The sequence below is a fragment of the Mastomys coucha genome, chromosome X (genome assembly GCF_008632895.1).
Source record: "Mastomys coucha isolate ucsf_1 chromosome X, UCSF_Mcou_1, whole genome shotgun sequence".
In the NCBI taxonomy this organism is placed as follows: domain Eukaryota; kingdom Metazoa; phylum Chordata; class Mammalia; order Rodentia; family Muridae; genus Mastomys; species Mastomys coucha.
Genome location: NC_045030.1, coordinates 95,309,567 through 95,321,038, shown reverse-complemented (window position 1 = coordinate 95,321,038; position 11,472 = coordinate 95,309,567). Strand labels below are relative to the sequence as shown.

Below are 11,472 nucleotides of genomic sequence, written 5' to 3'. Positions count from 1 at the left end.
GAGACAACAGGGGATCCTGCCCGGGTCTCTGGCTTAATGTGCTCTCTGGGGTTAGGCGATCCACTTGCCACAATAGCCTTTTTAAATGACGGCAATTTGGTTGGTTACAGTTATTAAAATTTATGTCCTTACAGTTTTGCTACAATAGTTTACCAATTAAGCTCTGTCTGCAGCCCTCTATTATTTTTTAATTCATATCCATGTCCAAGCTTTCCCATTTAACCAATGCTATATATTTAAATATATTCAGTATATTTGTAAGGACATAAATTCAATCAATTAATTCTGAATAATGCCATTACATTTCCATTTCCAGTGCTGACCATGTAGTATTTATTATCTAATCAATTGTTATGCTATCTCCTGGGGAAGGATATTTCTCTCATTCTCAGTGTTCTTTATTTGATTGTATTTACTAGCCTTGGGTTGAGATCTCATGAAATTCTCCTGTCTCAGTAAGGAGATCTATTTGTGTCATCCATCACACATTAGGCCACATTTAGGCAGTCATGAGGCTTGTGTTCTGGTCTGAGGCTAGCACTTTAAAATTTTTTCAGTCTAAAATTATTTTTAGTATATTGTTCACAAGCATATTTTAGCTCCACAAATAATATATAATTCTTTTTCTTTATACTTGCTATAATGTACTGTGATCACATTCATCCCCAGAACACTCTTATCCTTAGCCCTACCACTGCACCTTCCAACATTGGTGTCCTCTCATCACACTACCACCCCCTTCATCATTCAGAGTCATCCCCCTTTCATCCCCTATCTTACTCCCACCTTTTTCATCTTCTAGAGTACTTCCCTCCATGTCCTTATGACGCTTGTATTAGCCTGAATAAATTGTCTTAATCTTCATAAGTCAGCTAGTTTAAAATCCATTCAGTACTGTTTGAAATTGGAGTTGTCCTAGGGTTAGTTTTTTGTTTTGTTTTTTTGTTTTTGATATTTTGTTTTGTTTTGTTTTTTTTGTTTTTGTTTTTGGTTTTTGATATTTTGTTTTGTTTTTGATATTTTTTTAGAGTAGAGGAGATATCACTTGAAATGTAAATAAACAAAATATGTAATAAAACACATGAAGAACCTTAAAATAAAAGAACCATTTGAAAAATCTGTTGCAATATTTTTATAATTTTTCAGTTTGATATTGGATTGGATAATTATATTTGTATTTTACATTAAATTTACTACTGAAATCAAGGGAGAAAACTTCAAGATTCTCTGCAAAACATTCAATAGGTGTACTTTTTTGAACATACTATCTCTAAATATTGGTTTCCTAAAATAAATTTCTTCATCCTTTTCCTAGGAATTGTTAGTAGTTTAATGTTTTTTTAAAGAACATCATGTGTGAAACACACTTAATTTGAAATGAAACAAATTAACATCTAAATTCCCACTTGTGCAATGGACAACATACAAAACACAGAATGAGCAAAGAGAACATTTTCTCATGAAGAATCAAACTGTATTAGGACAATTCATTTAGAGAAGTATTTTAAAAAAATGAAAATATTAAAACTATATAGTATAAAGTATATACTTTATACTTTCACATTTCTGATATAAGCATTTGATATTGACAGACCAGCCAGAAATCTCCTTCCTGAGGAAGATTATGCCTTCTGCACTCAACATTTCTTATCCACCTGTGCTGTATTTTACCTTGATAAGATATCATGGCTTTTTCCTTGTATGTGTTAGTGTGTCAATTTCTTATAATGTTCTGAATAGCCAGAAATATTTTACAACTGTGCAGATTAAATTTTTTACATTTAAGCACACATGTATAGATAGATATATAGATAGAGAAAATAGATGAAAATATATAGTAGATAGCAAAGAAATGCATGTAGGTGAGAGAATATGGGGAATTTGAAATACATAAAAATTTGTAATTATGAACCAAATGACCAACTTACTAAAAAAAAACAAAAACAAAACACAAAACACAAAACTAAGCATTCAGATCTTAAAGGTTATACAATTACATAATATGAAACAGAAATATTGATGCAGACAAGAAGGAGTACAAAATATAGGTCAGAACCCTCAAATGTGACTAATGTGTATTATTGTCTCCAGCCCTAGACGGGTCTTGATAAGTATAATCCTGGTTAAGAGATTTAAACTATTTTTCCTTCATTTTGGCTTTCATTAGGACATCTTTGTGTGTATTGGTTCAGTCTGGCTCTCCACAACCTACACATTCCCCATCCCTCAAACCACACAAAATATATTTTTCAGTTTGATCATTAACATTAGACATTTAATGTTAAAGATGAACATGTAGTGTCTGGTTTGATGAAAGGAATAGAGACTACTTCCTCTATGCTCAAATATTTACAAAGGCATTAGTCCCCATATGAACTGTTAAACATGATGACAACCTATGCTACTGACACTTGAACAATCTCAGGAAAGAAGATGCAGTTTGAACATTGAAGCTGTATGTATGTCAGAGAGTGGGGGTGCATTCAGTAAATACATGATAGTAAATGTAATCAGATTAAATCACCAATGGTGATTTGAGATTACTCTGTAATGATCCCTATGTCTTCTACACAGAATCACCCCATACAACTACCAATTTGCGATGGCCTTAATTTTTGCCATAGAGGAGATCAACAGGAACCCCATTCTTTTACCTAACATGACATTATAATATTTACAATGTTGGGTCCTTTGAAGAACAGATAATACAAAGTTTGCTCATGTGGCTCACGGGTCAGAACAGACTCATTCTGAACTATACCTGCAAAACAGAGGAAAAATCTATGGCTGCAATTATAGGAACATGGTAAATTTCTTCCCTTATTGGCATATTTGTGGGTCTTTATAAATATCCACAGGTGAGATTAGATGGATTGCAAGAAAGGAAAATTTTCTCATTTGATTTCATAATTTCAGTACTAAGAAAAATCATAAGGGGTATGATTCATTTTTTGTTTTATTTCTATTTTTATGGTTTTATTGCATTATGAGGAGAAAACATGATTTCAATTTATCTGAATTTGTTAACATTTAAATACATATTTTACGTAAAGAGAATTAAATCACATTCTTTTTTCCATTTTGTACCCCAACTCCTCCCAGAGACCCGCTTCAATATCTGTAATATTTTTGTCATATTCTTTAAAATTTAATAAACTATTATAACAATGAAAATGAGTATTATAAAAGTTGTTTAATATTAAAACAACAATCAATTTAACAGTCTTATGTAGATGCTTGCTACAGCAATACTGAAAATACATGTTTTTCTCAATACAAATTTTAAAGAACTACAAATATATTAACTATATATTTCAAAAGAATACATCACCACTAGTATTTTCAGAAATTAACATAAATATATAGTGTCCTTTTGTTTGTTTGTTCTGTTTTTAGTAGAGCTTAAAATCTTGGCTCTTACTGTGGTACAAGCCCAAAATGAGAACAATTTTTATACCTTGGATTTCATTGTAATAAGGCAGTACTTCAATAACCCTCACATCATCAAAGGATTTTACCCCCATCGAAGCTAAGCTGAGAGTTGACAGTTATGCTGGGCCAAGGAATGAATTGTAGGCACGATTTTTGGATATAGACTTCCTGTTATGGTCAAAACTATTTGACTTGAGTGAGTGACTTTTTTCTCAGCCCACAGAGAATAGGTTACATTCATTAAAGTAATGGTGTGTGATGGTATGCACTCTCTGATAAGTGGTTATTAGCCCAGAAGTTTGGTATACAGGAAGAACAACCCACAAAACACAAGAAACCCAAGAAGAAGGAAGACCAAAATGTGGATATTTCATTCCTTTTTAAAAGGGGGAACCAAATACCCACGGAAGGAGTTGCAGAGACTAACTATGGAGCAGAGACTGAAGGAAGGACAAGCTAGCCTAAATATAGCTATCTCCTGAGCGGCTCTGACAGTACCTGACTAATACAGATGTAGAGGCTCACAGCCATCCATTGAACTGAGTATACGGTCCCCAATGAAGGAGTTAGAGAAAGGACCTATGGAGCTGAGGTGTTTGCAGCCCCTTAGGACAAACAATATGAACTAACTAGCACCTTCAGAGCTCCCAGGGACTCAACCACCAACCAAGGACTGCACATGGTGGGTCTGATTGTTCTGGCAGCATGTGTATAGTAGAGGATTGCAAATTCGATCATCAATAGGAGGAGAGGACCTTGGCCCTGTGAAGGTTCTATGCCCCAGTGTAGGGGAAATCTAGGACCAGTAAGTGGGAGAGGGTGGCAGGCATGGAGAGGGGGAGGCAACAGGGTTTTTTTCTTGTTGTTTTTGTTTGTTTTTGTTTTTTGGAGGGAAAACTGAGAATGGAGAAATTTTCATGTAAATAAAGAAAATTTCTTATAAAAAAGAAATGGTGTGTGTATTAAGATGGTCTATCCATAAAGTCATTCACCAACTGTTTCAGTGAACAATGGTTCTGCTTGGAGGGTGGCAGAGACAATAGGTGCAGGTAAGAATCTGGTTCATTAACTGTGATAATTTTGAAGAGCATTCATCTTAGAGAAAGAGTAACTTATAAAGTTCTCTTCTTGAAACTTGATTCAAGAATTACAAACGTCAAGCAAAGCATTCAGTCTCACTCTTTGTAGTTCTTTACAACCTCCTCCCAATTTAATTGTCGATAGTTCTTTTGGGTATATAAATACTTTTGAAATATGTAAGCTGTTATGAAAACCATACTACAGTAAAAAAACATGAAATAAACAATACTACTAATAGAGAGGCTAAGATAGAAGCAAGATCTCAAGACCATTATATTGTACACAGCAAGACACTGTCATGAACTAACAAGCTCAAGGTGTGTATAGATTGTACAATATTGGACCTATGTCTCCAATTACCAAATTAGAGTGACCATTGGATGACAATCAACAAATTTATTTCTTTGTATTAGATATTTTCTTTATTTACATGTCATATGATTTCTCCTTTCTCAGTTTCCCATCCAAAAAACAAACAAGCAAGAACAACAAGAACAAACCCCCATTGCCTCCCCCTCTCCATGCTTGCCACACCACCCTAGTGCACTTATTAGCCCTGGCATTCCCCTACACTGGAGCACAGAACCTTCACACGGACAAGGGCCTCTCCTCCCATTAATGATAGACTTTGCAATCCTCTAGTATACACATGCTGCCAGAACAATCAGTCGCACCATGTATAGTCCTTGGTTGGTGGTTGAGTCCCTGGGATCTCTGAAGGTACTAGTTAGTTCATATTGTTGTTCATCCTAAGGGGCTGTAAACCCTTCAGCTCCCTTCTTCATTTCTCTAACTCCTTCATTGGGGACCCTGTACTCAGTTCAGTGGATGGCTGTGAGCCTCTAAATCTGTATTAGTCAGGTACTGTCAGAGCCTCTCAGAAGACAGCTATATCAGGGTGGCTTGTCCTTTCTTCAGTCTCTGCTCCATAGTTAGTTTCTGCACCTCCTTCAATGGGTATTTTGTCCCCCGTTTTAAGGAGGAATTGAGTGTCCACCTTTTGGTCTTCCTTCTTCTTGTGTTTCTTGCGGTTTGTGGGATGTTCTTCATGTATTCCGAACTTCTGGGCTAATAACCACATATCAGAATGTACATTCGATGTGTGTTCTTTTGTGACTGAGTTACCTCACTCAGGATGATATTCTCCAGATCCATCCATTTCCTTAAGAATTTCATAAATTCATTGCTTTTAATAGATGAGTCGTGACAATCAACAAATTTCTAATTCCTCATATTTTTATATCAATTGATTAGGATATGTTGGTAATATTAATTTTCATATTAAGATATCAAGAAAAAGTAATTGTTACTTACTGTTGGTTTGTTGCATTTTGTTGTATTTATTGTTATTTTGTTGTATATTAGGTTTGTGTGGGTTTGTTGAAAGATTACTTTCTTGCTTCTTCTAGGGTGTAGTTTAGCTCCTTATGTTGATGTTTTCCATCTATTATCCTTTGTAAGGCTGTATTTGTGGAAAGATATTGTGTAAATTATGTTTTGTCATGGAATATCTTGTTTTCTCCATGTATGGTAATTGAGAGTTTTTCTGGGTATAGCAACCTGGGCTGGCATTTGTGTTCTTGTAGGGTCTGTATGACATCTACCCAGGATCTTCTAGCTTTCATAGTCTCTGCTGAGAAGTCTGGTGTAATTCTGATAGGTCTGCTTTTATATGTTACTTGACCTTATTCCCTTATTGTTTTTAAAATTCTTTCTTTGTTTAGTTTGTTTTGCAAGCATCTATCACTCCTGATTTCTTTCCTAGGTTTTCTATCTCCAGGGTTGTCTCTTTTCTGATTTCTTTATTGTATCTATTTCCATTTTTACATTCTGTATGATTTTGCTCATTTCCTTCACCTGTTTGATTGTGTTTTCCTATAGTTCTTTAAGGGATTTTTGTGTTTCCTCTTGAAGGGCTTCTAGCAGTTTACCTGTGTTCTCCTATATCTCTTTGAGGGTGTTATTTATGTCTTTCTTAAAGTCCTGTATCAACATCATGATAAGTGATTTTATGTCTGAATCTTTGCTTTACAGTTTGATGGTGTGTCCAGGAATTGATATAGTGGGAGTATTGGGTTCTGATGATACCATGTAACCTTGTTTTGTGTTGCTCATATTCTTATGCTTGGCCAGCACCATCTGGTTATCTCTAGTGCTACCTGCCCTTGCTAAATCGAACTGGATCCTGTCCTTCCTGTGATACTGGTTTTGTCAGAACTCCTCAGAGTCAAGGTGTCTCTGTGATCCTGTGATTCTGGTATTCTGTGACCCTGCACTTGTTAGAGCACCTGGGAGTGGAGCTTTCTCTGGGTGTTGTAGGACTGGCTGCAGACTTTGTGCCCAAGGTCTGCTCAGGGCACCTGCCTTCCAAGACAGACTGGAAGCAATGTAAGCCACTGGGCTGGTGGAGTTCCTGTGTGCTTGGTCCCACTGGTCCTAGTTACTCCTGGTGTTGTCATTTTTGTATGATTCAAAATAGCAATAATTTACTGGAAGTTGGCCCAGGAGTCAAGAATGGTTTCTGTGCAATCAGGATGAAAGTTCCGATGCCAGCTTCACACATATCCTCATGTTAGCAAAGCAGACACAACATAATCCCTGTGGCTTCTTATCTTATAACCAGGTCAAACAACATGAAGCCTAGGGATGAAGAGAGACCCTACCTCAAGAAGAATATGGGGAAAAAAGTAGAGAACACTTGATGTCCTCTTTTAGCCATCACATGCATGCATATAGTGTATGGACTGTAGAAAGCTGGGCATACACACTTTTATGCACACAAACAAACAGAATCAACTGACTGTCCAACCATTCGTTCAAAATATAGTTTAAAGCTACATTCTCTGTAACCTATTACTATATTTACATTTCTCCTGTTTGAAATACACATAGAGGCCTCAAGATATACACCTGTGTCTGCAATTGAATTGACTAATTAAACTCATTTTTCTGAATCATATCCCAGTACTAGTGTTGACTTAAATACAAATTTGACTTTCTAAACTTGAAGTTACTGTTTTATATGCAATGATTCAGAGATTTTCAGTTCCTCCTCATTAATGTCTATTCCTGTTTTCAATTTTACAGCTGAGCATTGGACCTTTTGAGTCACATATGAACAACTCTATGAAGTTTCCTTTTTAGTATCAGATGGCTGCTAAAGAATCTTCTTTGGCCTTAGGCATGGTCTCATTGTTTGTCCATTTCAGATGGAATTGGGTGGGGCTGATCACCTCAGAGGATGAGAATGGTGTTAACTTTGTCACAGACTTGATCCCAGAAATGGGAAGAAACACAGTCTGTGTAGCCTTCATGGAATTTATTCCAGTTTCTTCCTTGGAAGACAATAAAAATATTCTTGAATACCCTACTCAGATTGTGAGAAACCCAGGAAAAGTTGCTATCATTTATGCTAACACTGACTCTTCTTTAGGTGTGCTGTTTAAAACATAGCAATACATACTTCCATGGAGAATATGGGTCAACACTTCACAATGGGTAGTCATTACTTCTATGAGACATTTCATTCTTGATTCATGCCATGGGACTCATATCATTTCACAACACCATCATGAGGTTTCTACTTTTAAAGACTTTGTAAAGACAGTGAACCCTTCCAAATACCCTTATGACATTTTCCTTGCAAGACTGTGGGAAATGTACTTTGATTGTGAAATATCTAATGTTAACTGTCAATCATTGAAAAATTGTTCATCTAGAGGTACATTGGGATTGTTACCTTGGTACCACTTTAACATAGACATAAGTATTGTTAGTTACCATGTATACAATGCTGTGTATGCTGTGGCCCACACCATCCATAAGATGTTTATTCAAGAAGTAGACATACAAGGAATAAATAAATGAGGAATAAATGAGGAAGAATGAACTTTGCCTTCTTGAAGGTTATGTTTTTTATCATCCTGTATGGTGTTACCAATGTAACTTCTTAAAAATGGCCCATAGCTGCTGTAAACAAATACAATAGGGTTCTTTTTAGAAGACAAGTTTTCTAGACTATTTTACTGACTGGAAGGAAAAATCTATACTTGAGTGAAATTCTCAATCAACTTGCCAATCTCGTAGAAATAAACACCGAAGAACTAAAGGTTTTGTTAAAGGTGCTGTCAGTCTCCTTCTCTTCTAAGGTTCTCAACATTAGGAAGTGGAACACCTCTTAACTTGTTCTTATATATGAAAAAGAGTGACATAATATTTTAATTTTCTAAAGACTGTACAGTACCACCAAGTCAAAAATTCTTAAAACCTCTCATGAATCTGTGTCAACTATAGATACTTTCTTAGGTTTTTTGTTGTGGTTCTTTTGATTTGGTTTTGTTTGGTTTTGGTTTTTTTGAGAAAAGGTTTCTCTGGTACTCACTTTGCAGACCAGGCTGGCCTTGAGCCCAGAAATCTGCCTACCTCTGTCTCCCACATTCTGGGATTAAAGGCGTGTGCCACCCCTACCCAGCTCTTCAATTTGTTTCATTTGGTCTCATAAAATATGTGGACAAAGGCCAAATATGGAAATGGAATATTTTGCTCTTAATAAGTCAGTATAGACCAGCATCAGGAGGGACTCAATTTGACAGAATTTTAAGGAAGTTTGCCACGTGAATTTCCATGGTCAAGAGCAAGTAGTTATGATTACACTATTGCTCAACTACCTGACTTCAGTGTATTCAGTTCAGGCACAGATTATGAAATGAGTCTGCTAAAACTCAGGATGGGTATTCACATCTCAGTTAAGCCAAGTTACAAAACTCTTAGACATGCTCAGAGTACAAATTATCCTAAACACTGATAAATCAAAACCAGATGCCTATAGACAATCAGTCTCATATCATAAACTTTGCTCATCAGTGCTGAAAATCAGTAGGATGCATGAAGAATATGAAATTTATTTCAGTATTCTGTTAATATACTATTATGGTACTTATGATGTTAACTCAAAGTAAGTGTACACATTTTTCAAAGATTTATGTGCAATGTTATTTCATTTTGGGGGGTTCAATGAAAATGGAAATGTGACACACTTCAGACCTTCTCTTAACAATAAAAATTACCATTATGAATCATAAATCTCCCTTAGCTGAACTTCATACTGAAGAACACTAAATTCATGAATCCTGGTGGAGGTCTAATAACTTTGAATCCTTCAGAGAAATTGCATGTAGATTATGACATTCTGAATCTCTGGGATTTCCCACGAGGTCTTGCACATAAAGTAAAAATAGGAACATTTTTTCCAAATTTTCCACCTGGTCAACAATTGTCAGTTTCTTAGGACAGGATAGAGTGGAGCATAGGAATGGAGCAAGAGGTGAGTGAAATCTTACACTATTCTGTAAGAACACAAGTAAAAACCATGAAAAATCCTTTTGTGAGCTTCATGCCTCCTCATAAATTAAAAGATGACTTCACGGCCAAAATTGAAAAACTCACTTTCCAGGTTCCAGTATTTTGCATGTGTTTATTATTGTCAAGAATCACTAATTTCCTACCAATGTTAAACATGATTCTAAAACTATGTATATCTATGTACATAGATATAGATATATAAATATAATGTTCAAGAGCTATTTGTTAATGTGTACTCATAGGCACATATAAGCATACATAATATCAAATGCATTATTAACCAATGCAGGCATTTAACTAATTTACTACATTAATGCTTATATGTCTTTACTTCTCTAATATCCTCAGGTTCCTATCTCTGTATGTAGTGAAAGTTGTCATCCTGTATTCAGGAAATCTCTTCAGGAAGGAAAAGCTGCCTGCTGTTTTGACTGTGTCCTATGGCCAGAAAATGAAATGTCCAATAGAACAGGCAAGTGTGTGCATTAAAGATGAGGTACTCACCACTGTTTTAATCCATATACTGAAGTTGAAATCATCCAAAAAAGAAGTACACAGATTACATTCTTAAGATTTGGTCTTCATAATTAAAAGTTATAGTCAACAACATAGCTCCTTTTCATAGGCTACATTTAGGGGCTTTATTTGATTACTATCCATATTTAGTTCTGTTAATACTTGTTGAGAATGTGAAAGGAGGCCAAGAATAATTTCTTCTAGAGAATTTAACAATTGGATTCTATATACATATATCTATGTCTAGTCTTGCTCAGACTTTTTGAGCTGTATTAATATCATATTAAAACCATTAATTTCTCACATGGAAAAATTTATAATGTCCAAAACAGATACTGAACTAGATATGATATTAATACATGCTATATTTGTCTTAACTAATTCAGGTACTGCAGTGATGGCTTAGTTAAGAGAAGCAGCTTCCCAGATAGTGGAAATGGGTGCGACCTCCAGCAGTACTATGATGGCTTGCAACTCTCTGTAACTCAAGGCCAAGGGATTTGACACTATATTTAGACCAACATGGGCAACATACACCTTTCTGGAACATACCTACCTGAAGACAACATACCCAATTCAAACATCATGGATACTAATAAATTCATATGTCACACATTTAACAATATGTAGCATAACTTGCTTCCAATGTAAAATCCTGTTTCTTGATATCTGTAGTTAAAATAAGTAGGTAAGAAAATATGTAGAGATGCACAATTAGGTTTGAACAAAGACATAAGATGACCAAAGGATGTTGCAAATTATTCTTTTTTTTTAAAATTTTAATTAGATATTTTCTTTATTTACATGTAAATTTCTCCATTCCTAGTTTCCACTCCAAAAAGCAAAGAAACAAAAACAACAAAAACAAACCTCTGTTGCCTCCCCCCTCCCCATGCCTGCCACCTCACCCTCTCCCACTTATTGGCCTTGGCATTCCCCTACACTGGGTCACACAACTTTCACAGGGCCGAGCTCTTCTCCTCCTATTGATGATCAAATTGCAATCCTCTATTATTGCACATGCTGCCAGAACAATCAGACCCCTCCATGTGCAGTCCTTGGTTGGTGGTTGAGAGCCTGGGA

The 11,472-nt window shown here is 35.6% G+C and overlaps 1 pseudogene; it reads left to right on the top strand.

The window, feature by feature from the left end:
• LOC116088346 overlaps window positions 1-11,472 on the top strand; it is a 43,450-nt pseudogene that overhangs the window by 12,285 nt on the left and 19,693 nt on the right.